The sequence below is a fragment of the Canis lupus genome, chromosome 6, assembly GCF_003254725.2.
Source record: "Canis lupus dingo isolate Sandy chromosome 6, ASM325472v2, whole genome shotgun sequence".
NCBI lineage: Eukaryota > Metazoa > Chordata > Mammalia > Carnivora > Canidae > Canis > Canis lupus.
Genome location: NC_064248.1, coordinates 28,685,516 through 28,711,909, shown reverse-complemented (window position 1 = coordinate 28,711,909; position 26,394 = coordinate 28,685,516). Strand labels below are relative to the sequence as shown.

Genomic DNA, 26,394 nt, shown 5'->3' with positions numbered 1-26,394 from the left:
GCGACCTCCCCTTATGGATGAGGAAACTGAGGCTCAGTGAGGCCAAAGGGGCTCACACCAAAGTCACGTATGAGAAAAGGCTCAAGGCCAGCTGTCGGTCCCCTGGGCTGTCATGGGGAAGAAGTGGGGCCGGGAGGAATCAGCCGGAAGCCAAGAAACGTCAGCTTGGGGCCGCACCGCAGCCAGGGAGCACTTCCAGGGGCCCTGGCGGGTGCCCCCAGAGGAGGACCTCCTGGGGCGCGTTCATCCACATGCGCAGGCAGTGAATCAGCAGGCCTGGCGCACGGACAGTTCTGCTCGCAGGCCCGGCCTCCAGGGGATGAAACCTTTGCCCCCGGCCCTGGGGAGGAGCTGCCCTTCTGGCTGAGCTCCAAACTCAGGCAGGACTAAGAGGTTCAGCCGGTGCTTCTTTAGACCTCGGACAACAATGTTCTTCAGACTCAGAGAAGCACGGAGGCGCCTTCTGCTGCCGCCAGAGATTTTGTTAATGACTTGCGCTGGGATCAGGGAGGTGCGTGGGCCCGGCACCCCAGAAGGATGGCTCACCCATCTCTCACTTGACCTCGAGCTCACCCCATCTGTAAAGCAACAACACTCGGAGTGGCTTCAAACCATATGGGTCGGCTGACATCACAGCTCTTTCATACCCCAGGGCCTTTGCACAGGCTGTACTCGCCCCCCCCCATGGAACCCCCTCTGGGCCTTGTCCCAACTCCTTTGTGGACCTTTCCCTCCTGACCCCTCTCCAGCGTCCTCCCCTGGTAGATTAGCCCCCCTGTACCCAGTGTGGGCACCTGAGAGTGGATCCCACTCACTCAGCAGTCCATGCCCCAGCCCCCCTTGGCCAGGCTCCTGACACTTGGAAGGGGTCCAGCGTGTGTCTGTTATCAAGGAGACAGGGACCCATCCCCTGGAGGACGTACCTCAACCCTCAGAGTGAAGCCCGAAGAGGGCTGACCTCCCACCTCCCACCCCCCACCCTGGGGGGCCAGGACTGACCCTCCTTGGAGACGGCCCTTTCTCCCCATCTCTCTGTCTCCTGGATGCCGCAGTCCATCACCTAGGCTCAGCCCAGGCCAGAGCAAAGGTGGCGTGGAGGGAAATATCACCCTGTCGCCTGCCTGCCCCCCGAGGGGAGCACCTGGCCCTCTGCATACACCCAAAGGCAAATGCGTAGAGACACTCCTGACGTGTGTGTGGATGAAGGCCCATGGGTCGAGCGTCCAGAGGGTGAACAACGGCAACCCCCCAAATCTACACTTATTGGGCGCCTACTGGCCACCCAGCCCGTGGCAAGTGCCTTTGCAGTTTGTGGCTGAGTCCACATGAGGCCTCTGGGGACTTGGCAAGGAGGTGACGGAGCCGGGACCCCAGACCCCGGGCATCCAAGCCTTATGCTGCTTTACATGCACAGGGCTCCTCTGTGAAGCGGGTGACATGCTCCCCCGCCCGCACCCCGGGAGTCTTGCCGAGGAGTCCAGAGGACACCCCGCACCTGGGCCGGGCCGGGCCCTGTGCAAGCATCGGGGAGACCCCGGTGCACACCCACACGGCTTCCCCGGGTGTCAGCGTCTGCTCCGTGGGGCCCGGGGCTTGGGGTGCCCAAGCTGGGTGGGTGTGGCCGAGGGGCGGGCACGGGGCCCAGCGCATGGTCACCCTGACCTCCCAGGCAGGCCAGCTGGGAGTCACTCTTTCCAGCCCCGTCAGCAGAGCTTGGCTGCCGCCGCCGTGGGACGCCCGAGGTGGAGGAGACTACGGGTATTTGCTTCCAGCTGCTTCCACCAAGACCACATGCGCCAAAATCACCCCTGGCTCCCAGGGTCCTTCGGGGCTGCCATGTCCCTGTGTATTATCCCCCCTGTCACGTACCTAATACCTTTTATAATAGGGCCCCTTAAAAAATATATATGTGTGTGTATATATATTTATATATGTTATTCCTTTGAGATGGAAATGTCCTAGCACCATCTGGTGAGCTCCTAGTCCAACGGGCTACTCCTACCCGTCCTCACAGCCTCACAGGAAAATAGATGACCACAGAAATAAAGCATGGCTCGCCCTTGTACCCCAACACCATCGTACACTCACCAGGAGCACAGCTGCTCTGTGCTGTCCAACTTCTGAGAAACGGTCCCAGTCACTCCCTTCCCAACAACCCAGACCCAAGAGGCTCCCTTCCCAGGTGGGGCATTCTAGAACATTCCTCTGACCTCCCACGCAGCGGGCCCGAGATGTGGGGCCGCAATCCTGTGCGCCCCCAGCGTCTTCCCTGGGAAGAGAACCTGCAGGCACCCCATCCCAGCTGGTGCTGAGGTGCTGAGTGGAAGGAAATTCCCCCTGGATTAGAAGCCAGGGGCCCTGGGTTTGAGCCACAGCCTGTGGCTAAGTGTGCACGGGACCCTGGCCCGTCCTGACCCTCGTCTAGTGGGGATTTCACCTCCCCAAAGCTCCCGGGGCGGCTGCTGGCTGATCTCAGGCCCTTGATAAGGCACACGATGACCAGCTGCCCTCCCCGTTCCCAGCCCAAAGGCGGGGGGGGGCGGGGGGGGTTTGGATGTCACCCCTCAGGGGAACAGACAGCACCGTTCCGGCCCTGGAAAAGTCCCAAACGCCAGCCAATCGGGAGACGCCAACAGGCTCGGCTCAGCAATGAGTGGTTCCGTGTGGCCTCCCCCTGGGCCCACCTAGCTGGCCGCCTCCCTCCCCGGGGTCCCCGCCTCGGTGTCTCCACCTGTGCAATGGACAAGACTCCTGTTCACCTAGACGCCAGGAGCAAGTGAGATTCAAACACTGCCTGGCTTTGTGGGTGCTTCATGCTAGCCAGCGTCTCTCTGGGTGCACAAGGGAAGGCCTCACAGTAACCGGCACCTTCTCAATCGTGGGCAACTGGGGTGACTGCCCCCAGCACCCGCTTCAGCCTGGTGCTTGGAAGAGGTGGACCCCAACCCCAAGGTGAAGTCTGACTGGTTTAATCCAATCCCAGACCTGCACGCAGTGGCCCAGACCTACATCAGTCAAGCTGGGGCCGACACAAGGCTCGGGGGTGGAAGGTGTGGGGTGTGCAAACGGGACCGCGTTTAACAAAAATTCACAACGCAGGTGCCTGGGTGGCTCAGGGGCTGAGCGTCTGCCTTCGGCTCCGGTTGTGACCCTGGGGTCCTGGGGGTCGAGTCCTGCATCGGGCTCCCTCCTGGGAGCCTGCTTCTCCCTCTGCCTGTGTCTCTGCCTCTCTGTGTCTCTCATGAATAGATAAATAAAATCTTTTAAAAAAGGAAAAAAAAAAGGTTCAACAAGCTCATGAAAAGATGCTCAGGCTTGGGTATGACTGCAAATGGGCACCAGGTTCCGGGGGGAGGTGCTGGTGAAAATGCTGTAAAACTAGATTGTGGCTGAGGGTTGCACAACTGAATTTACAAACATGAGTGAATTTTATGGGGTGTAAAGTAGACCTCAATAAAGCTTTTAAACAAGAAGGCCTCCCAGAGGTCTCCTAAGGCCCCCGGGGCAGACCCCCTCCAGGTGTTTGACCTACCAGCAGCCTCCCTGCGCTGGCACGTGGCACATCCATAAAGCAGGATGGGGGACGTCTCTGCTGGGGCAGCCACGGTGAGGCCACCTGGCCACCTCCCCTCCTCCCAGGCCCTCTAGCTGATGACAGACCCCCACCCCACCCCAGGGTTGGCGGGGAGGCGAGCAGGGCAGCCGAGGGGGGCAAGGAGCACCGCTGTTTGGGTAACCAGCTCGGGACCATTGGCAGCAGGCCCCCTCCCCGCCCTTTCTCCCCCATGGCCCGAGTCATCCACGTTGAACCTCCACTCCTGCGGGCTCTCTGAGCAGATGAGGACCCCTTACCCTGACGTGCCAGAGGGCGGCTCGGCACCTCGACCCCCATGAGCTCAGAGACATGAGACTCCAGTCCTGCAGAATCTGAGCGCAGGCCCTGGAGTCAGACCTCCTGAGTTCAAATCCCAGCTCAGCCACTACGTGGTAGTTTGATATCCAGCAAGCTTTGTCACCTCTCAGAGCCTAACGTTTTGATCCAAAAGAGTGGCCATAATAAGGTAAGCATGCCCGCCTGGCGGACGATCGCAAGGATGCAGGGGATAGACATGGAACTTTCTGGAATCCTCATCTCTTCACATTGATCTCCTCCTGATGTAGGAGTCCTACAGGACCCAGAGGTGGGACAAGGCACCAACAGGCCTGACCCGTCCCCTGGGGTTGGAGAACCGGGCGGGGTGGTGGGGCTGCTTTCTGCTCTTTGCTTTTCTCTCCCCGCCAAGAGACGTGTGGAACACGGTCTGGCGGCTCCTCCAAAAGCAACACCTACAGTTGCTCTGTGACCTCACAATCCCACTCCCGGCGATGTATACCTGAGAAAACCTAACATCCGCACAAAAACTCGTACGGGAATGTTCCTGCAGCCTGTATTCATAGGAGCCAAAAAGGGGAAACAAAGTCAGGTGTCCAGCAACAGCTGAGCGGAGGGACACGACGGCCTATCCACACGTGGACTGTTACTGAGCCACGGAAGCAGCGTGGAGTCCGGACGCCTGCTGCGGCTGGATGGATCCTGAAAACCTTACGTTCAATCGAAGGAGCCAGACAGCAGAGGCCGCGTATTCCCTGGTTCTCTTCCTGCGGATGTCCAAACGGGTTGGCTGTCCCGGGCCGGGCAGGGGGAGGCGGGGAGTTACCCGGGACCCAGCACTTTGCTCGTTTCTCCGAGATGCTGAGATGCTGCAAGGGTTCGAGCAGTGGCGGTAGCGACGGTCGCACGTCTGCCAGCCTACTAAGAGCCAGTGGGGGTTACTATAAAAGGCCAACGTGTATGGCACATGAATTACATCTGAATAAAATCTTTAGACTCAGAAGGACCTTCAAGGTCACCAGGTCCAACTCTGTCCCTAGAAGTGAGCGGCCTGAGGCCGGGAGGGGAAGAGACGTGTCCAGGGGCCCTCGGGTCTGCGGGCTCAAAGGAAGAGGTGGTGGTGGGGGTGGGTGGGGAGGTGTGCTTCCCCCGCCCCCCCGCCAGGGAACCCTGGGAGGCAGGAAGGGTGGGTGTCTCTTGGTTGGATGCAGGTGTCCTGTCTCCATGCCGGTCCTTCAAGCAGCCCAGGGTCCTTCATGTCCGCCAAGAAGAAGGGGCAGGAGGGCAGGGTGGAGACCCCCTGACCGTGTTCAGAAGGTGGGCTGCATGCCCGGCCTGCCAGATAACCCCCTCATCTTACGAGGCTGAGAGAGACCCAGAGGGGTGAGGGGGCTTGCCTACTGAGGTCACAAAGCCGGCAGGACGCAGCTCAGAGTGCAGCTGGGTCTGGGGGATCCCAGGTCCCCCAGAGGGGAGGGGCCCCTGCTCCCAGGCTGCCGGAGTAGGAGGGGCTGGGATTTCCTCCGCTGAGCCAGCTCGGTGAGTCACGGGGGCCCTGCAGCCAGGCAGGGCCCTAGCAGCCCTCTCTGTCCCCCCTGGGTCTCTGGAAACAGCTGTGGGATGGGGGCCCAGGAGCCCACACCTCTGGTCCACTCCGCCTCAGGGGCCTGAGGCCAGTCTTGTCTCCCAAAGGGTCCTGGGCCAGTCCCCGGGCTGAGGTCCTATCCCTGCCCAGGGCACCTCCGGGTAGGTTGGAAGGGGGCCGGGGTTGCAGGTTCCTCCTGGGTGCTCCCCCAGTGCCCGAATGGTCTGGAGTTACATCCCCCAGCTCCCAGGGACGATCCTGTGACCCCAGCCCAGGACACACATCAAGGGCGCTGCCAAGGAGTGAGGAGGAAGTGTGAGCTGGGAGGCAGTCCTTGCAGTGGGCACATGGTTTTCTTCGGGCCTGTACCTCCCTGGAAGCACAGGGAGGCCTTAGGGGGGAAGGTGGGGAGAGGAGGCCCTTAGGCCACAGGGTGGAGGGCTGCCTAACCCACCCCAGGGCCGGGAGGGGAGGGAGATGCCCTCAGACACTGCAGAGTTGGCCTTGGCTCCGAACCTCAGAGCCCAGAGGGACTTTTGGGAAAGGAGGGGCACCTGTCAGACCTTTGCTGCCCCTCTTGGCAGCTGCTTGCCAGGCCTGGATTCGTCTCATCACACCAGACCCATGAGGCCACTCTGCTGGCCTCCTGGTACCTGGCACTGGGGACACCCCCTCATCCGCACCCCTGTTGCAACTCTAGGGACTTGGCCCCAGACTCCATCGCCTGATGCCTCCTCGCTTTGACACATACTTGTTCCAACTGCCCTCTCTCCTTTTTTGCCCAGAAAATTCTATCCAGTCATCACAACTCAGCTCCAACCCCATAGCGAGTCATCCCCAACGGCCTGGGGAACTTGCCTTCAACATCTTTCCTTCTTTGGTCTAGAAAATAGCGTCTGGACAGAAGTATTACCTGATCACATCATCTGAATGGCTTGGGAGCATGATTTCATTGGAACTAGACTCTGACAGTGTGGGTCTAGCACCCTGATTCCATGGTCCAGGGAGGAATTTAGAGACCATATGACAGAGAGTGGGCAGTCACTCTGACAACATAAATCGACAGATCCATGGACTAGAACAGAGTCTAGAAAGAGACTTGGGTCCTCAGAAGAATTTAGTCTGCAGTAGGGTGACCTCTCCACGTAGTCAGCAAAGGATTGAACATGCAATTAGCTACTTTGGCTTTTTTTTTTTTTTTTAAGATTTTATTTATTTATTCATGAGAGACACACACAGAGAGAGAGAGAGAGGCAGAGACACAGGCAGAGGGAGAAGCAGGCTCCACACAGGGAGCCCAACATGGGACTGGATCCCGGGTCCCCAGGATCACACCCCGGGCCAAAGACAGCGCTAAACTGCTGAGCCACTGGGGCTGCCTGCAATTAGCCACTTTGGAAATGAAACAAAGTGAGATTCCTACTTCACCCAGAAACAATCGCCAATAGCCCATTGACTGCTTAGGGAGACACAGTGTAAACACTGAAAGAAAACAGACACACTAGCGGCAATGAGCACACCTACTATTCAGGTCTTGGTTTCTAATTCCCATCTCTTCTGAACTGAGGGTTTCTCTTTGGAGAAATGGTGGACTCCAGATGAGCTTAGGGTATCTTGTATCAAAAAGGGAGAAAGTGGGGAGCCTGGGTGGTTCAGTTGGTTAAGCGTCTGCCTTCAGCTCAGGTCATGATCCCTGGGTCCTGGTATCGAGCCCTATATCAAGCTCCCTCCTCGGCTGGGGAGTCTGCTTGTCCCTCTACGTCTGCTCCTCCCCACTGCTCATTGTACTCGTTCTCTCTCTCAAATCAACAAATAAAATCTTGTTTAAGAAAGTGAGAAAGCCATCAAAGACGAGAAGAATAAAAATTGAACTTTCGACCATGAAAACAAACAGTGACTGCAATGAACTGTAATATATTCAAGAAATACAAATCCCCGGGTCTGCACCGAGCCTCAATACTCAGAGATTCGGCGTTTGCAAATTTACCTACATGCTAAAATTTATTTGTCACCCCCAACTCAATAGAGTACTCTCAGGCTTTCTTGGCCATGCACGGAGCCGAATGACATTTGAGTCATCAGACACACATATTCCCAGCTGAGGGAACACTCTGACTTCTCGTTACGGCTCTCATAGCATAAGCAAAGGTCCTTTCTGTGGTCTCATTTAGTGCCATGCTTTTCGCATTTTTGTGGGGTTTTGTTGGTGATTTTGCTGCTAAACATGGCCCTCGAGCTTAGGATACTGAAATTTTGTTCTTGAGGATAATAATGTATTCATCTCCCATAGCGTGGTGCGCTTGGCACGTAGAAAGGCTTCAGTCCCACCCCCCAGTGAGAGCATGGCAGCTGTGATGACTACCATGGCAGGCCAGGCCTTGTGCAAGGGGCCTTGTGCATGCTGTCCAGATGTCTAGGTTTGCACTCCCTGGCTGGCTGTGTGACCACAGGGAATTTGCTTAACCTCTCTGCACCTGTCATAGGATTATCGTGGTGATAAATAATAGTACCAAACACTAATGGGACCATTTGAGGATTAAAGGAGATGAGGCCTGGGAAGGGCTTAGTTTAGATTGGCACAGAGCAAGCTCTCAATAATGTTACGGGTTTAGAGATGCAGAAAGAACAGGGCAGGTTTCCACAGGCTGCTCTGACCAGTGGCTGAGTGCAGCAGGGCTACGGGTCCTCTTTCTCAGAGGGAGGGAGTTTAAACATACACGCACCCACCTATGCATATTTATTTGAAGAACCTACCCTCGGGTTTACGGACATGTATGAACACACACACACGCGCGCGTGCGCGCACACACTCGCACATCCGGTCCTCATTATTTAGTAGCAGATTCTGCATCTGTAAAATTGCCTGCTCGTGAGGATTTATTTGCAACCCCAGAATCAATACTCATGGTGCTTCTGCGGTCATTCACAGGCATGTGCAGAACGGCAGGAAATCTGAGTCACCCCCTGTGCGCATTGCCAGCTGAAGTTGAACAAAGCCACACGCTGCCTTCTCATTTTGGCTCCTACACCGTAAACAAATGTCGTTGTTGAGGTCTGTTTGGCACCATGGGTTTTGAATTTTGGTGTGTGGGCTTTTTTTTATTGGTGATTTCAGTATTTTAAATGGTCCCTAGATGTGGCACCAAAGTGCTGAAAAACACCAAAGTGTTGGGGTGAGCTTCGCGGAGAGAAATACTTGCTAGGTAAGTTTCGTTCAGACGCAAGTTACGTCGGCTCAGAGTTCCATGTTCATCGATCAACAATGTGTAGTAAATGAGGTGAATAAGCTGTCTCTAAACAGGACTGCACAGAAAACCGGGTTACATGTTGATCCGCGGACAAAAATGCAACCAGTGGCTCAGAGGAACCTAACCCTGTGTAACCCCTAAGAGCAATGGCTCAGAATTTGCTAATCCAGCATTTGCAGTAAGTTTATGGAATATAAATACTGTGAATAACAAGAACCAACTGTGTATGATTTACCATTCCTATTATGCAGATGAGAAAACAGGCTTAGAAGAATTCAATCCCTTTCCAAGGTCACAGGGCTAGCTGTGTCCTCAGACGTGGGATTCAAACCCAGCTCCATGGATGCCAATTCTGCAGCTCCTCCCCACAGAGCCCAGGCATCTGGAACCCCTAGAGGGGACGGTGTTCCGCTGGACTGCTCAACCACGCTGCTGTCTCCGTCTGGAAACACTACAAGGTGGCCTGGAAACTTGTTCCCTGTCCTGGCCCCTGAATAGGTGGCGACGAGGGTTGGGGGCAGCTGCTGGTTGGTAGAGAAGCAGGTGCCAGCAAAAGGAGCCACATGGGTGGCCGGTCACATATCGCTGACTCATGGAGGGTGGCTAAGGGTTAGGGGAGGCCCAAAGGGGCCGGGTCCAAGCCCTGCTCCTCCACTGGCTGGCTGTGACCTCAGAGCAGCTCCTCAGTGCCCCGAGTCCCTGGTCTATACAGGTAGAGCTAACTTCACCTTTTGGAAGGGCTGAGAGGCACACCTGGGACAGCTCACTGTGCATCTTAGAGACCAAGCGACACAGTGATTCGCGTGCACCTCTGAGCGAGCTCAGGAAGAGGGGCAGGCCTTCACCCTGTCCATTTCACAGATGAGGTAGCTGAGGCTCAGCGTGAGGGGCTGGGGTTCTGGGTCAGGACTCTTGTAGTGTGAACACAGGATGGAGAGGAAACATTGGGGGCCACAAGACCCCCTGGGGGAAAGAGAAGACGACCAGAGGGGGAATGAGTCTATCCCAACCCACCTTTTAGTTTTGCCAGTTTTTTTTTTTTTTTAAGATTTTATTTATGGGAGAGAGAAAGAAAGCATGAGCAAGTAGAGGGGCAGAGAGAAGCAGACTCTCCACGGGGCAGGGAGCCCAATGCAGGGCTTGAACCCAGGACCCTGGGATCATGACCTGAGCCGAAGGCAGGTGCTTAACTGAGTGAGCCACCCAGGTGCCCCAGTTTTGCCAGCTTCCAACTGGAATGTAGAAAATAGGGCTGGGCATGGCCTTGGGGCATCCGTTCTGCAAATGCTTGTCCACCCGCTATTGTGCCCCAAGCACTATGCTGGACAGTGATGTGGGGATGCTGCTGCCATCGGCCATAGTCCGATATGGTCCATAAAGCCCTTTGTGCAGGGGGCTCATGAAGCCAAATAAAAACACTCTCCCATTGGAAGTCGACTGTTAGAGCAGTTTTTACCTGCGGAATTAGCAAGCCACATGGGAGGAGCCGGTTTCAGAAGCATCATGGTCAGGGAGAGGGTCCGTGAGTCACGCAGCAGAGGGCAGATGAGAGGGGTCAGGGGAGGGTGTGCGCATCGGGGGTGGGCAGGCATTTCTGAGAACAGGGGTCAGAGAGCGACGGCCTGCAGGACAAACCTGGCCCGCTTCCTGTTTTTATAAGTAAAGTTTTATTGGAACATGATCACGCCCACCCATTTCCAGAATGCCCAGCACTGCTTTTCTGTTGCACCAGCAGAGTTGAGTCATTAGTATAGAGACCATATGGTTCAAAGAGCCTGAAGCATTTATTACCTCGCCACTTGTGGAGAAAGCATGTCTACACCTGCTTCAAGGTTAAGGCTTGGTCACTGCTGTTCTCCACCATCCCTCCAGCACCCAGCTCGGTGTCCAGCCCAGCAGAGACGGTTATAAAGTGCAAGGAAGCTGCTACTAACATCATTTATTTTCTGTCTTTTTTAAAGATTTTATTTATTTAGTCATAAGAGACAGAGAGAGAGGCACAGGCATAAGCAGAGGGAGAAGCACGCTCCCCGTGGGGATCCGATGAGGGACTCGATCCCAGGACCCTGGGATCACGACCCGAGCCGAAGGCAGACGCTCAACCACTGTCACCCAGGTGTCCCCAGCTAACATCATTTTCTAGTCCTGTTCCTCTGAGCTATTTTCAAGCATTTATTCAAAAACACATCTTCCAGACAAGACAGTAAGTGCCCAACCCTTGGCAGAACAATGGAGACTAAGGAGAGGCCCCCACCCCGCGTGGCCCTCGCCTCCTTCGCGGCCTGCCTGTCCCCTGGCGGGGCTGATCTCCTGCCCTGCCCTCGGTGGCCTGGGGCTGCCCTGCAAGCCCAGCCAAGCCTGTGAATCATCAGGGACTGACTCACTCTCTGTCTAAAAATACACATTGTCTCATGTTGGCGGGCACTCCTTTGATCACTGTTTGCATTCAATCTGGCCTTTTTCTGCTCGACTTTTCAGCCGTTCGCAGGCAAGGCCTGGGTTTTCAACACTCTGGGTTCCCAGGGTCAGGTTCCAGTCTGGCATGTTGGGGGAAGAGTTTGGGGACTGGGTGCACATTCTGTGCTGTGGTTCGTTTGCTGTGTGGCGCTGGACAAATCACCCAACCTCTCTGAGCTCTCGTTTCATCATTTGTTGCCAGGATGGTATGAGCAAAGCAGGCACTGCCCGTACTTTCGGCTCTTTTCCTACCTGAGTCTAGGGAGGGGAAGCGACCTGCCCGCTGCCCCCCACCCCCCCACCCAAGCTGGACATTTTTCTGCCAATGAAATCATTTGACATCATTTCAGCATCCAAGGAAATCGGGAACCTGAGCCGGCACCTGGCTCTTAGTGCCAAGCGCCGGGGAAGCTCCGGTTACAGAAAACAAGTGGAAACCACAGGCCCTGGGCTGAACGTGGAACTAATTTGGGAGGCAGTGAGGAACAGCGGAACATAACCCGGAGCCCGGGAGGCAGATCTACCCTGAGCCAGGCCACTGCCCAGGTTGGGAAACGTGGGGCGCCTCGGAACTCTCTAGCTGGTGCTTGTGCAGAGGGCAGGGGAGAGAGCAGGAGCTCAGGACGCCTGGCTGGAGACCCAGAGCATGGGCCTCAGCCTGCAGCCACTTCAATCAGATCTGGGCTTTCCCTGCTCGATGCTGTGTGACCCAGGGACTGTCACCCCACCTCTCTGAGCCTCAGCTGACACATCTGTGAAGTGTAGGAACTAGGGCTACCTCCCTTGTAGGGTTTTATGTGGGAGGCTTAGCACAGTGCCTGGTACAAAAAAAAAAAAAAAAAAAAAAAAGAAAAAGAAAAAGAAAAAGAAAAGAAAGAAAGAAAGCCCTAAGTTAGAAATGTTGAGACCTGGCACGCGGGGAGGAGCAGGGGAGCCCAGCTGGGTGCATCCTCCCCATTCACGGGCTCACTCAACAAATACTCACTGAGCTTCTAGTCTGTGTCAGACAGAAGGGCGTAGCAGGAAACGAGGCCGACCCAACCCTGCCCCCAGAACTAAATGAGTAATGGTGGGGGAGAAGAGAAAATATATACTGGTCTCTACCCCCAGGAAACCTGGGTCCTTTCCCAGGTGCTCAGATCACCAGGATTATCTTCTGTTCCAGGGGAGTGACTGGGGGACGGGGGGGCTCCTGGGTGTTCACGGTCTGAGATGAGTAATGTGCTGGGCTGGGGTGCCGGGGCAGGAGGCCTACCGTGGTGGGGGTGAGGAGAGGGGGTGGTGGGGAGAGGACTCCGGAGAAGCCCACACCCAGGCAGGGGCCTGGCTGTGAACTGGACACAGTGGGACTGGGGATGGGAGGCGGCGGGAGCAGCACAGTGGAGATACTGAGGCAAGACACAACCACCAGAAGGGCCGGGGGTTCATCAGGGCTGGGGTTGGGCCACAGTCAGGCTTTGGGATGATGCCAACCATCCCGGGGGGTAGAGGAAGATCTTTCCCTGGAGCCCAGGGCTGGCAGTCCCTCCCGAGGCCACGCGCAGGAACCGCCCAGGGTCCCCTGACCGGCAGGACGATGGCCACCAACCACTTGAGAGCCTCCTGTGACCCAAGAGCAAAAATGGGCTGTGCTGGGGGTGGAGGGTCACCTCAGGACGACGGACGTGAGGAGCCTTGGGGACTCCCTGATTCGTCCTACAGAGGAGGAAATTGGGACCCAGAGAGGAGAAGTGACTTGCCCAAGGTCACGTGATGTATTAGTTCCATTCATTGTTTTTTTTTTAAAGATTTTTATGTATTTATTCATGAGAGACAGAGGCAGAGGGAGAAGCAGGCTCCCCGTGGGGATCCCCACACAGGACTCAATCCCGGGGCCCAGGATCGCGCCCTGAGCCAAAGGCAGACGCTCAACCACTGAGCCACTCAAGCGTCCGCCTATTCACCCTTCTAGCCCTCTGCCCCGAAATCATTTGCTGGGCATGCACAGTGTGCTCGGCCCTGGATGAGCATGAGGGAGAGGGTGGTAAAGAGTGGGACATGGTCCTTGTCCTAAAGCCGCCCACACTCCAGAGATAAGGACGTACCAGTTGACAGAGCAGCTGTCTCTCCAAATCCGCCACCTGCCACCTTGATTCCAGCTGACCACCTGCCCCTCCCCCAGGCCTGCTGATTGGGGGGGCGTTGTGTTTGGGGACAAACCGGTCACATTTGCCCCCCTTGCCCACATGCACCGACCCTATCCCAGCCTCCTGCCTTATCTCCAGGAGACCGTCTCAGAGAGGGGAGTGGAGCCAGGGAAATAACGTGTTCTGGACAGAAGGACAAATGCAAGGACAGATCACAGCAGCAAGCCTCACTCTCCTTCTCCGCTGGGGACATCACCTAAGAGACCATCTCCAGCGCTCTAGACGGTCGGTCCAGCCTCTGACTCTCCAACAGCTGGGCAGCTGTCCTCCTGAGTGATGTCAGCTTTGCTGGCGGGAGGAAATCCTGGGATACGGGCATCTAAGGCACAGGTGGAGAGGTGGGGGGGTGGGGGGGCTGCCACATGGATGCAGGCAGGTTGCAAGAAGCCAAGTTGCCTCTCCCTCCAGAAAGCTCCATGAGCTCTGTGGCCGCAGGAGGGAGTAAGTGGGCACGAGCCCCTCTTCCCACATGTCTATCTAAGCTGCCAGGCCCTGACCAGCCAGGTCAGCATGGGTAGGGGATGAACTGGCCCTGGGTGCAAAACATCTCCACCAGAAGATTCTTCATGGGCGGTGCACACCAGCGCCACCGCCATCTCCCCTTCCTCCTGCAAAAAGGGAGCTCCCTGGCTCCCAGCCAGTGCCACTGTCCATCCCTCACTCGGCCCCAAGGTCCAAGTTTAGGGGCAGCAGGGAGTTTCTGGGGTGAGTCACTATACTCATTTTGCTGGGACTAAGACTTCCTGGGACATGGGAATTTTAGTGCTAAAACCAAGACAGTCCTGGGCGAAGCAGGCCCTTGGTTTCCCTACCAATTGCCCTCTGCTGAGACTTGAGATTTGTGCAGAAGGTTCCTGAATGCCAGCTTGCCTCCCCTCCCTTATTACCCTGCTGCCGGCAGCTAGAAATCCACTCTGACACAGTAAACCTTTCTAGAGATGCTCCACCATGCTGGCTGGTGCTCAGGAAAGGGCAAAGTCAAATAATGAGATACGATTTTCTACTCTGACGTTTGGCCCAAATGAAGAGTTTGCTAATAGGAAGTCTGGGTGGCTCAGTGGTAGAGCAGCTGCCTTTGGCTCAGGGTGTGATCCCGGGGTCCTGGGATCGAGTTCCACATGGGGCTCCCTGCAGGGAGCCTGCCTCTCCCTCTCTCTGTCTTTCATAAATAAATAAATAAATAAATAAATAAATAAATAAATAAATAAATAAATAAATAAATAAAATCTTTTTAAAAATTTTTAATTAAAAAAATTTTTTAAAAATGTTTGCTAACAACAAGTAATGGCCTCCGTGTGGGGAAATGACCTTCCAAGTGTCAACCGCTAGGTTTGGGAGAACAGGTGAGGTATGCACATCTTAGCCCCAGCAACCCGTCTTCTGGGAGTTTTTCCGGAAGAACATTTGCATGCAGAGATGAGCAAAGGGATGGATACTGACACACGCACAACAACCACAGATGAACTTCGAAATCGAAGCGGAGTGAAAGAAGCCAGACATGTGAAGGCCCATGTTGCATGATTTCATCTACATGAAATGTCCAGAATAAGTAAATCCATAGAGATGGAAAGCAGGTTAGTGGTTGCCACGTGCTGGGGGATAGAAGGGAATGAGGAGGATTTTCTGGGGGTGATGAAAATGTCTTGGAACTAGACGGAGGAGGTGGGTGCACAGCATCATGAACACACTGAATGCCACTGGAATGTTCACTGCCAAATGATTAGGGGGCTTTTTGTTTTGTTTTTAAGATGTATTCGTTTTAGAGAGAGAGCACGCGCGCGTGTGCAAACGGGGGGACAGGGAGAGAGAGAATCCTCCAGCAGACCGCCCTCTGAGCACAAAGCCCGGTGAGGAGCTCGATCCCCGGAGCTCATTGCATCATTCTCCCTGTTCGGTGTTTGCTAGACATTTCCCAAATAAGAAGTCAAAACAGTGCACCAAAATACACTGAAATGGGATGGAGAGATGGGTGATGAAGAATGGATGGATCGGTGAGAAATAAAAGTGCAGAAACATGTTAAACATACCAGTGCTGTAGGTCTGACAATTGTCACAACAAAATGTTGGGGAGAAAGCAGCAAAACAAAACAGTTTTTCAAGAGCAGAAATGCAAGGCCTCCGGTGGGCTCCATTTCCTACACAATATCTCCAAGGGCTCAGGCGGGCCTCCACCGTCCACCCGGCCCAGACCCCAGCCCCACCTGGTACGCTCTCCCAGCCTCACGTCTCTGACATGAGGAAATGGGGCGTCCCTCCTGGGAGGGCGGTCCCTCCTGGGGAGGGGGTCCAGAGGCCTGGACATCGCATCAGCACACAGTAGGCACTCGGGAAATGCTGCCTCCAGGCCTTGGGGCTGGAAGACCACTTCAGTGACTCCCCGATTCTGGGGGCAGTGCCAGTCAAGCAGCATTTCCTGGGGGCTGGCAGAGGCTCAACAACCAAGAGCGCCCTTCTGTTTACACAGGAGCCTCTCAGTCCCGTGGGTCATTCATTCACTGGTCCAGGGATATTTCCGGCGTGCAGGCCCTGTGCTGGGTGCTGGGGGCGCATAGACTCTATCTAACAGGTCCTTGCCTTTGAGGAACCCCCTCCAGAGACAGACAGTCCCAACCCAGGGGATCCATGCTCTGAGGGAACCCGACCCAGGACGCAGAGCAGCAAGGTCAGCCAACACCACTGGTCAGCCACATGCTGACTCCCCAGAGGGCCCACTGAGGAGGCCGGGGCCTCTGCACAGGAGACCCTGGGTTCTGGAGCCCTGGACCCCTCCCAGGCTCCGCAGCCCCTCACCCCTCCTTGGTGAGCCTACCTGAGCCCCCAACCCTAAGAGGGCGGCCCCACAGCGAGTCTGCAGCAGCCACAACACCAAGCTCAGGGGCCCGGGCCTCGCTCAAGGGAGAAAGCAAAGGGAACAGAGGGCATGCGGGTGTCTCCTCCCCAAGAGCCGGCCTGTGGCTGCCATTCAGAGCCTGAATCAGGACATCTGGGGGTGGGTGGGGGGCACCCAGTATAGAGATCTGTGTCCGCATTTCCCCATTTGGCCCCCAACACGGCTGCATTCTCCTTAAGCATGTGGCCTGGGCCCAGGGTTACGCTCAGGCTCAGCTCAGCAGTAATGCTGCTCGGGAGGCAGGGGCCATAAAGACCCCCTCTGTGTGCAGGTGGGAAACCCCAAGTACAGAGAGCTTTGACAGCTTGCCCAAGGCCCCCCAGAGCCAGCCCTTAGCCACCGCCTCCATTCAGAGAAGGTCATCAACCATTTAGAGCCACTTCGCACACATCATCTCATTTATGCCCCAAGCTGCCCCGAGGAAGGCAAAATTATGGTCTGCGTTCTACAGAGCAGGAAACCGAGGCTCAGTAACACCAGAATAAACTGGGGGGGGGGGGACACATTGCTGGGCCTGCCCTCGAGGAGCACCAGCGATGCTCACAGTAGTCGTGTCCCGGCCACTGTGTTAGTGACCCAGTGCTGTTGTAACAGTTACCACAAACTTAGTGACGTAACATAAGACAAATGTATTCTCTTACAGTTCTGAAGGTCAGAAGTCTCCAGCCAAGGTGTGGGTAGGGCTGCACTCCAGCTGGGGGCTCCAGGGGAGAATCTATTGTCGTGCCCTTTCCAGCTTCTAGAAACTCCTCCATGGCTTGGCTTGCAGTGAGTGCCTTGCTCCAGTTTCAAAACTCATTCTTCCAGCCTCTGGTTCTGTCTCCACCTCTCCTTCCTCTCCTCCCACCCTCCTGCCTCCTCGGAGAAGGACCCCTGTGACGCCATCCTGGGCCCTTGGGATAAGCAGGTGCGTATCCTTCTCCCAAGATCCTCAATCACATGGGCACCGCCCCTTTGACCAGGTGCATACCCACAGGTGCCTCAGCAGATAACACACCTCACACCTTAAAAAAAAAAAAAAAAAAAAAAAGCATACAAGATCCCTGGGGATCTTGTTAAACTACAGGCTCTGGCTCAAAGGGTCTGGATTTCTAACAGGGGATGCTGATACTGTGGTCCAGAGGCCACAGAGCTGACAGAATCTAGAAGGACCTGCAGACGTGTAGAGGGCCTGGTCATAACCATTTTCAGCTTCACAGGTCCTGTGGTGTCTGTCGGGACTAGTCAACCCTGTTGTCACAGCCCAAGGCAGCCGCAGACGATCTGAGAACGAGTGGGCGTGGCTGTGTGCCAATAAAACTTTCTTTACAGACACTGAAATGTGAACTTCCGTGGGGTTTTCACAGGTCACGAACCATTTTTCTTCTCTTGCCTATTTTCCACCACTTAAAAATGCAAAAACCATTCTTTGTTTATGGCCCATATGAAACCAGCCGCCTGGCCAGATCTGGCCTGTTGGCCATCGTCCACAGACCCTTGATCTGGAATCTCGGTCCTGGGGGAGCGTGGATTTTTGTCTTATTTTGTTTGCCTACCACCTAATAGCTGCTCAAAAAAGATGTGACGAATGAAAGAGCAGTCCCCTCATCTGGTCCCGCAGCTACTTGACCCAGGTGACAGCCCTGTGGCCAGCTTGCAGAGGAGGAGCTGATGAGAGTATTTTCTCTGGATTTATTTTTTATTTATTTATTTATTTATTTATTTATTTATTTATTTATTTATTTTTCTCTGGATTTATTGACGGGAAGAACAGCACAGGGTTGGGGTGTCCCAGGACACGCAGCTGGCCTCCTGAACGATCCAAAAGCACTCTGGCCCCATCTACGTCCTCCCCGGCAGCCAGCACCACAGGACTGCCTGCACGCTGGCTCCTGCAAAGTTCTGCTCCGGGAACAGCAGCTCGGGGTCCTGCACTCAGCCACACCCTGAGCCAGGCCTCACGGAGCTCTCACCTCCCGTAATGAAGGTGTGCAGAAAACCCTCTCCTTTGCCACTTCCGGCCTGGGCAACCAGACAGTAGCTCCACGGGGTCAGAGCCTGGTAAACAGATTGCCTTCAGGGCTCAGTCTGGTAGCATGCACATGGAGGGCGGCTGGGGTTGAAAACGCAGGTGCCAAGTTGTTGCCATTGCCACAAGCAGCGACAACCTTCCAGTCTGCTGTCTTTTTAAAGCTCTCTGTGGCCAAGAGAACACATCAGCCTGAAAGCTGCCAGGTGTATCTCCTTTCGATTTTACAGAGAGCCAACACCCACCCCAGGACCTTTGCCCATGCTGTTGGCTCAGCCTGGAGTGCTCTTCCTGCCCTGTTAGTTACCTCCCTCTTGCACTTCAAGTCCCAGAGAACCCTTCGGCCACAGGCACCTTCCATGTCCCTGTGGAAGGTGACACACTAGTGTGACACACTAGCTTGTTTCACGTTGTGTGTGATGGTTTCATCTATGTCTGTCTATTCTCATAATAGTTTCCTGGGGCTGCTGTAACAAATGACCACAATCTCAGTGGCCTCCAACAGTAGAAATCTATCTCTCACAGTTCTGGAGGCCAAACGTCCGAGATGAAGGTGTTGGCGGGGCTGGTTCCCCCCTGGAGGCTCGAGGGGAGAATCCATCCCACGACTCTCTCCCAGTTCTTGACGATTACCGGCAATTCATTAGCTTTTGGACACATCACTCTAAACGCTGCCTCTGTCTCCTTCCCTCTGTGTCTCTCCCCTCTATCTGCCTCAGATCTCCTGCTCTGTCCTAAGAGCACAAGTCATTGGACTTAGGGCCCATCCTAAATCCAGAATGAGCTCATCTAGATTTCTTAAATTAATCACATCTGCAAAGGTCCTATTTCCAAATAAGGTCACATGCACAGCTGCTTGGGTTTGGGATGTGAGCATATGTCATGGGCCACTGTTCGACCCATGGCAGCCCTCCTAAACTGTCAATGCCATGAAGACAGAGACCATGGCCACCAGTATATCCCTGGGATCTATCGTAATGGTTTGGCAGCCTCACATACCTTCAGTGATCAATAGGTATTTGTCAAATGCAGGATTGACTATGAAATGTGTGGGACCCAATGCAAATGAAAATTCAGGGCGTCTTTTTATAAAAGTAAAGGGAATTTCTAGATGGCCAGAGCAGAGCATTCAACCAAACTCAGGGCTTCTCCCTAGGGGGGCCCTAGGTGGCACACCCATGGAGCTGGCCCTGGCCGAATGAACAATGAATACTCTGAGTCACCTTTGGATGACTGGTGAAATCACCTCCAGCCCAAAGACCAGGCGTGGAACCCAGTCTTCTGTCCATTTTACAGAAGGAAAACCAAAGCCTGAGAAGTCAAGGATGTTCGAGATCAGATGGAGCTGAGTCAGGACCCACGTCTCCCGATCTCTGATCCCTTTCCCACGTGAACTGTTCACTCAATCTTTGGCAGGAATGTTCTCTGCTCGGCCCTCTTATCTGCCTCCAGCCCCAGTTCCCACACAAACCAAGGATGCTTCAAACCATGAGCAGTAGGGTCCCTGGTGGGACCAGAAAAAAAAATTATAAGAATTTTGCCCACAGTTCAAATTGTTCAGACTTGGCCTGAGCATCTGTGTCAATCAGAGCAATGTTTGATGGGTGCTAAAGCGAAGTGCTGCCTTTCCCCCATTTTATAGATAGGAGGCTCGGATTTAGGGTAAAGTGCCCCAGAGTCACTGCCATTTGCTTCCAGTTCTGACTCTCGAAGCTGAGGTCAGCACCTCGCAGCTTACAACCCCTCAACAGTGATGCCAACGGTGTGCTATAAACCCACGCAACCCCTCACCCCATCTCTTAGACGAGGAAATGAGGCACAGAGCAGTGACTTGTCCAAGGTCGCACAATGGGCAGGTGGCTGATTTGGCCTTCGAACCCAAGCAGTGAGCTTCCCGGGTCCTTGCTGCTAACTGCCTGGCGATGCCACTCATGGCGCTCAGGTGGGGTCCCACGCGGGGGCTGTGTGCAGAGGACACTGGCCCAGTAGGTACAGAGAGGGTCCCGGAGGCAGCCTTCCCTCAGCAACACCCCCTGCAAGGCCAGTCCAAGGCAGAGGTGAGGCTGCAGAATGAGGAAGCCGCCTGGGCCATGCTGATGCGGCTGGCGCATGACCTGCTGTCTACACACCTTACCTCCTCCTGGAGCTTCAGCTTGTAACGTGGGGGCCACCAAGACACCTGCCTTACAGGTGTGTCACGAGGACCAGAGAGTTCATGCAGCTCCAGGTGCTAATCAGCACATGATCAAGGCTTAAAAAAAATGCCTGTGGGCATGTAGGACCGACAACGAGTCTGAGCCTGTCCCCCAGCTCCCAAGGAGCAACACCAACCCCAGCCCCAGTGAGGTGGACTGACCTTCTAGGCTTGCCCAGCAACAAGGGCTTCCCAGGATGCAGAGCTGTCAGAGCTAAGGCTGGACAGCCCGGGGGCACAGGGATGGCTTGGTCACCCTGGCCCTGGCTGCCCAAGGCCACCGGCTCAGCAGAGACCTCTCCGGGCTTTCAGTCTCTGAGAGCTTGGACACACTGGGGAGGGGTGATGGGGGCCGGGGGTGGGGACACCGAGGATGATGCTGGCCATCTCTGTCCCGAGGGCGGCTGCGATCCTGCCTTCCCTTTGAAGTGACCTCAGCTGCAAACATCATGTGGCCTCTTCTCCTAACGTCTTTCATCAGCTGAGAATGTCTTTCTCCCGGAAATGGGCCGGTCGCCTACTTGAAGGCTTTGGGGGCGGGACGAGAACCTTGTGGCTCTGGAAGCCCTGCCCTGGGGTGCCTAGGGCCACTGTAACAAAGTGTCACGGATGGGGATGCCTGGGTGGCTCAGTGGTTGAGCATCTGCCTATGGCTCAGGTCATGATCTCTCAGGGGTCCTGGGATCGAGTCCCACATCGGGTTCCCCACAGGGAGCCTGCTTCTCCCTCTGCTTGTGTCTCTGCCTCTCTGTGTATGTCTCATAAATAAATAAATAAAATCTTAAAAAAAAAAAAAAAGTGTCCCAGACGGAGCCGGGGCTCGTTCTCTCTGGAGGCCAGAATTCCTCTCTGCATCCAGCCCCCAGTGCTTGCGGCAGCCCTAGGTCTGCCTCGGCTTTTGGCAGCATCAGTCTGGCCTCTGCCTGTCTCCAGCTGGTGTTTCTCCCTGTGTCCATGTCCAGATTTTCCTCTTCTCATAAAGACACCAGTCTTTGGATTTAGGGCCCATCCTAATCCTGCATGACCTTGTCTTAACTGGATTCCATCAGCAAGGCCCTCTTTCAGTCACAGATTCCAGGTCAACATGAATTTGGCGGTGGTAGTGGGGGACACTATTCATCCCAGTAGAGCCTCCCTGGCAGGGGAGCCACACACACCCTACCTGGGTGAGGGGTCAGGGGCTGGGCCCCGTTCCCCTGCCTTGGCCTGTGCTGTGGTGGGTGAACCAGGGCAGGAGGAAGGAGGAGCAGTTGGTTAAGGCGTGCCAGCGGTGAGGGCGAGAGCTCACAGTGATGGAGGGTGTGAGGGTGGTTGGGGTCACACTTGCTCGGCCTCCTTTCCTCCTCTTCGTGGCTGAATTCTCCTTGGAGAACTTCCCCACTCTCGGCTCATGACGTCTGGGTAGAGAACACCACTCCTAGCTCAGGGGGGCCAGGCCAATCAAGGCAGTAATCCCATTTGACACAGGAATTGGCTCAGAACCGGAGAGAGGACACAATCAGCACCAAGGAGACTCAAGCCAGGCTGCTGTCGGACCTTGGGAAGCTGAGAAGGTGGCAGCCACCTTGCCACTATGAGGATGGAACCTGCATTTGTATGAAACCACCTCAGAAAAAACCAGAGTCAATAGACAGGACTTCTTTTTCTTTCTTTCTCCCTTTCTTTCTTTCTTTCTTTTCTTTCTTTCTTTCTTTCTTTCTTTCTTTCTTTCTTTCTTTCTTCTTTCTTTCTTTTTCTTCTTTCTTTCTTTCTTTCTTTCTTTCTTTCTTTCTTTCTTTCTTTCTTTTCTTTCTTTCTTTCTTTCTCCTTCCTTCCTTCCTTCCTTCCTTCCTTCCTTCCTCCCCCCTCCTTCCTTCCTTCCTTCCTTCCCCTCCTTTCCTTCCTTCCTTCCTTCCTCCTCTCCTTCTTTCTTTCTTTTTCTTTCTTTCTTTCTTCTTTCTTTTCTTTCTTTCTTCTTTCTTTCTTCTTCTTCTTTCTTCTTTCGTTCTTTCTTTCTCCTTCCTTACTCCCTTCCTTCCTTGCTCCATGCCCAACATGGGACTTGAATTTACAACCCTGAGATCAAGAGTTGCATGCTCTACCAACTGAGCCCAGCCAGGGGCCTCGATAGATAGGATTCCTGATGCCACATTCGAGTACCTGAATCCAGCTATTCCGGAAGCCACATCTATGCCTGCACTGTGGAAGAGAACTTACACATGGTGTGAAAGCACCTTGATCTTCAGCATCGAAATAGGAACTGAGGTTTGGTGTGGTCGGGCAACTTTCCCAAGGTTACTGTTCTGACTCTGCAGTAGGCACTAGTCTAGACAGTTTGGTCCCTGCTTAATGGGAGATAAAGAACAATTACAGTGTCGAAGGACAAGGCCACTTTGAGCATTTCGGTCTCCAGGCATAGTCAGGAAGGTAAGAATAAAGAGGAGGGAGTCAAGGCTGGTCCGAGACAGCAGAGGGAAGGGGTGGAGGGAGTGGTGGATTGAAAGGGTCATGCTGAAGAGAGGGTTGGGAACAGTCCCCCAAGACTGGGGAAGGGACTGGGGCTTGGCAGAGGCTGCTGACAGGAGACAGGGATGAGGGGTAGATTGAGGGCTCTCAGTACTAGGAACGCCCTTTCTAGCTGTTGGGAAAGGCCCTGGTCCCCATGCTTGGCTCAGGAGCCATGGAGCTGCCACCTTGTAGAACTCCTGGCACTTACAGCACAGGGCAGTCTCAGTGTGGATTCCAGACTAGAAGGCCTTTCCATGCACGTTCTGACTCCATATAGTCCTGAGACTTTCTCCCAAATATAAGGAGATGAGGGCAAGAGCCCCAGGACTGAGGAGACAGTGGCTTCAAAGACCTTCCACTTGATTGAGAGGAATAAAGGATTGACATTTCGCCCAAGCTACCCAAAGCCATGAACAGATTCCATCACAATCCCAACGGCAATTTTTACAGAAATAGAAAAGAAAAAAAAAATCGCACAATTTGTCCGAAACCACAACAGACCGCAAAGAGCCTGGGAGCCCTGGGAAAGAACAAAGATGGAAGTATTACGCTTCCCGATTTCGAACGACACTACAAAGTCATAGGAATCAAAACAGTATAATGTGGGCAAAAAGAGACACATAGATCAATGGAACACACTCAAGAGCCCAGAAATAAACCCTCCCGTGTATAATCAATTAACACTGGACAAGAATACTGAGTGGGAAATAGATAATTTCTTCTAGAGGTGGTATGGAGAAAACTGGACAGTCACATGCAAGACAATGAGCCTGGAACCTTCCATCACACCACTCAGGAAGATGAACTCAAAACAGATTGAAGGCTTAAGCATAAGAACAGAAACCATAGAGCTCCTAGAAGAAAATACAGGGAAAATGCTTCTTGACCCTGGTCTCATCAATGATTCTTGGGAAAGGACACCAAAAGCATAGCAGGAAAAGGAAAAACCACTGAGTGGGATCACAGCAGACTAAAAGCCTTCCCCGCAAAAGAAACAATAAACAAAATGGAAAGGCAACCGATAGATGGGAGGGGATATTTGCAAATGATACATCTGACAAGGGGTTAACATCAAAACTATATTAAGAGCTCATACGATTCACTAAAACACAATCTGAGTTTAAAAATGAGCCTGGGTGGCTCAGACAGCTAACCATCTGCCTTCGGCTCGGGTCATGATCATGATCCCAGGGTCCTGGGATCGAGCCCCATGTTGGGCTCCCTGCTCAGCAAGAAACCTGCTTCTCTCACCACCCCTCCCCCCATCCCTTGTGCTCTCTCTCGCTTTCTCTCTCATTAATTAAATTAAAAGATAAAAATGGGCAGAGGAACCGAATAGACATTTTTCCATTGAAGACATACACATGGCCAACAGGTACATGAAAAGATGCTCAACATCACTGATCATCAGGGAAACACAGATGAAAACCACAGTGTGGTATCACCTCACACCCATCAGAAAGGCTGTCATCACGAAGACAAGAGATAACAAGCATTGGCGAGGATGTAGAGGAAAGGAAACTCCTGTATGCTGTTGGTGGGAATGTAAATTGGTGCAGCCAGCTTGGAAAACAGTATGCAGGGTCCTCAAAAAATTAAAAATAAGACTACCGTAGGATCCAGCAATTCCATTTCTGGATCTATACACGTTAGAAATGAAACAGGCTATTGAAGAGATGTTTGCACTCACATGTTCACTGCAGTGTTACTGACAGTAGCCAAGATATTGGGCACAACCAAAGTGTGTCAACAGATGAACAGCTAAAGAAGACTTGGTATATATACACACACACGATGGAATATTACTCAGCCATGAGAAGAGGAAATCCTGCTATTTGCAACAACATGAATGCCCTTGAGGGTACTGTGTGAAGTGGAGTAAGTCAGAGAAGGACAAATATTTCAAGGTATCATTATAGGTCAAATCTAAAGACAACAAACTGGTAGAAACAGAGTGGAATGCTGGCAGCTAGGGGCTGGAGGTGGGGAAACTGAGGCGATGTCAGAGGTTATGCTTCCAATTCTAAGATGAATAGGTTCTAGGGATCTAATGTACAGCATGGTGTTTATAATTCCTAACACTGTATTGTACACTTAGAGGTTGCTAAGAGAGTAGATATTAAATGCTCTCAACACAAGAAACAAAAGGTGACACGTGACACAGTGGGATGCCATGCAGCTGTCAGCTAAGCCATGGTGGTCATCGCTTTGCAACATATAAGGGTATCAAATCAACACATTGTCTACCTCAAGCTTACTGTGTTACATGTCAATTCTATTTCAATCAAGTTGGAAAACTTTTGAAATAAAAAAGTTTTTTTTTTAAGAATTTATCTGTTAGAGAGAGAGTGTGTGTGTGTGTGTTTGCACGAGAAGGGGGAGGGGCAGAGGGAGAGGGAGAAGCAGACTCCCCACTGAGTAGGGAGATGGGGCTGGATCCCAGGACCTTGAGATGGTGACCTGAGCCGAAGGCGGACGTTTAACCAACTGAGCCACCCAGGTGCCCCAAAAAACTTTTTAAAAAGGATTGTGACATTTAAAAAACTCACGTTTGTGGAGTGAAACTCATTCATCTAAACTAGTGCTGGTGGATCCTAACAAGGAAGGCTGCTGGCTACTCCCTGCCCAGCCTCTGCATCCTTCCATCTGCCTGCTGTGAGCCAAGCGTCAGCTATTAGACCCATACAAAGCACTTAGAACAATCCCTGGCTCACAGCACGGTCGCATAAATGCCCTTATTATCACTGTTATGACTCCGTCTAGCACTTTACAAGCCTCAGGTGAGAAGTCCTAGTTTTGGTAAAGCACCAGCACATCTTCCTGGGACAAAATTGTCTTAGAGTGCTGAACATTCACAGAAAAAACAAAACAAGACAAAACAAAAAAAATCCAAGTTTTCTTCCAAATATTTAAGGAGGAAAATGTAAAGATGCATTGGTAAGTCCCCTGAAATGTCCCCTTACTAACCTTCCTTCTTGGGCCACTGACTTTATGGCCAAAAAGCCTACCCTTGTCATTCCCCTCTTGCTGTGTGCCACTGCTTCTAGAAACCGTGTACACAAAAACAGACACATAGATCAATGGAATGGAATAGAGAATCCAGAAGTGGACCCTCAGCTTTATGGTCAACTAATATTCGACAAAGGAGGAAAGACTATCCACTGGAAAAAAGACAGTCTCTTCAATAAATGGTGCTGGGAAAATTGGACATCCACATGCAGAAGAATGAAACTTGACCATTCTCTTGCACCATACACAAAGACGAACTCAAAATGGATGAAAGATCTAAATGTGAGACAAGATTCCATCAAAATCCTAGAGGAGAACACAGGCAACACCTTTTTTGAACTTGGCCACAGCAACTTCTTGCAGGATACATCTATGAAGGCAAGAGAAACAAAATAAAAAATGAACTATTGGGACTTAATCAAGATAAGAAGCTTCTGGGCAGCAAAAGAAACAGTCAAC

At 53.3% G+C, this 26,394-nt stretch overlaps 1 long non-coding RNA gene across 1 annotated transcript; it reads left to right on the top strand.

Moving 5' to 3' along the window:
- Nucleotides 1–5,281: 5,281 nt before the first annotated feature.
- On the top strand, nucleotides 5,282–10,240 carry LOC112640351 (uncharacterized). The gene is made up of 4 exons (XR_003123995.3): nucleotides 5,282–5,410; nucleotides 8,386–8,508; nucleotides 8,591–8,659; nucleotides 8,758–10,240. It is a non-coding gene; the product is annotated as an uncharacterized LOC112640351 (long non-coding RNA).
- Nucleotides 10,241–26,394: the final 16,154 nt, after the last annotated feature.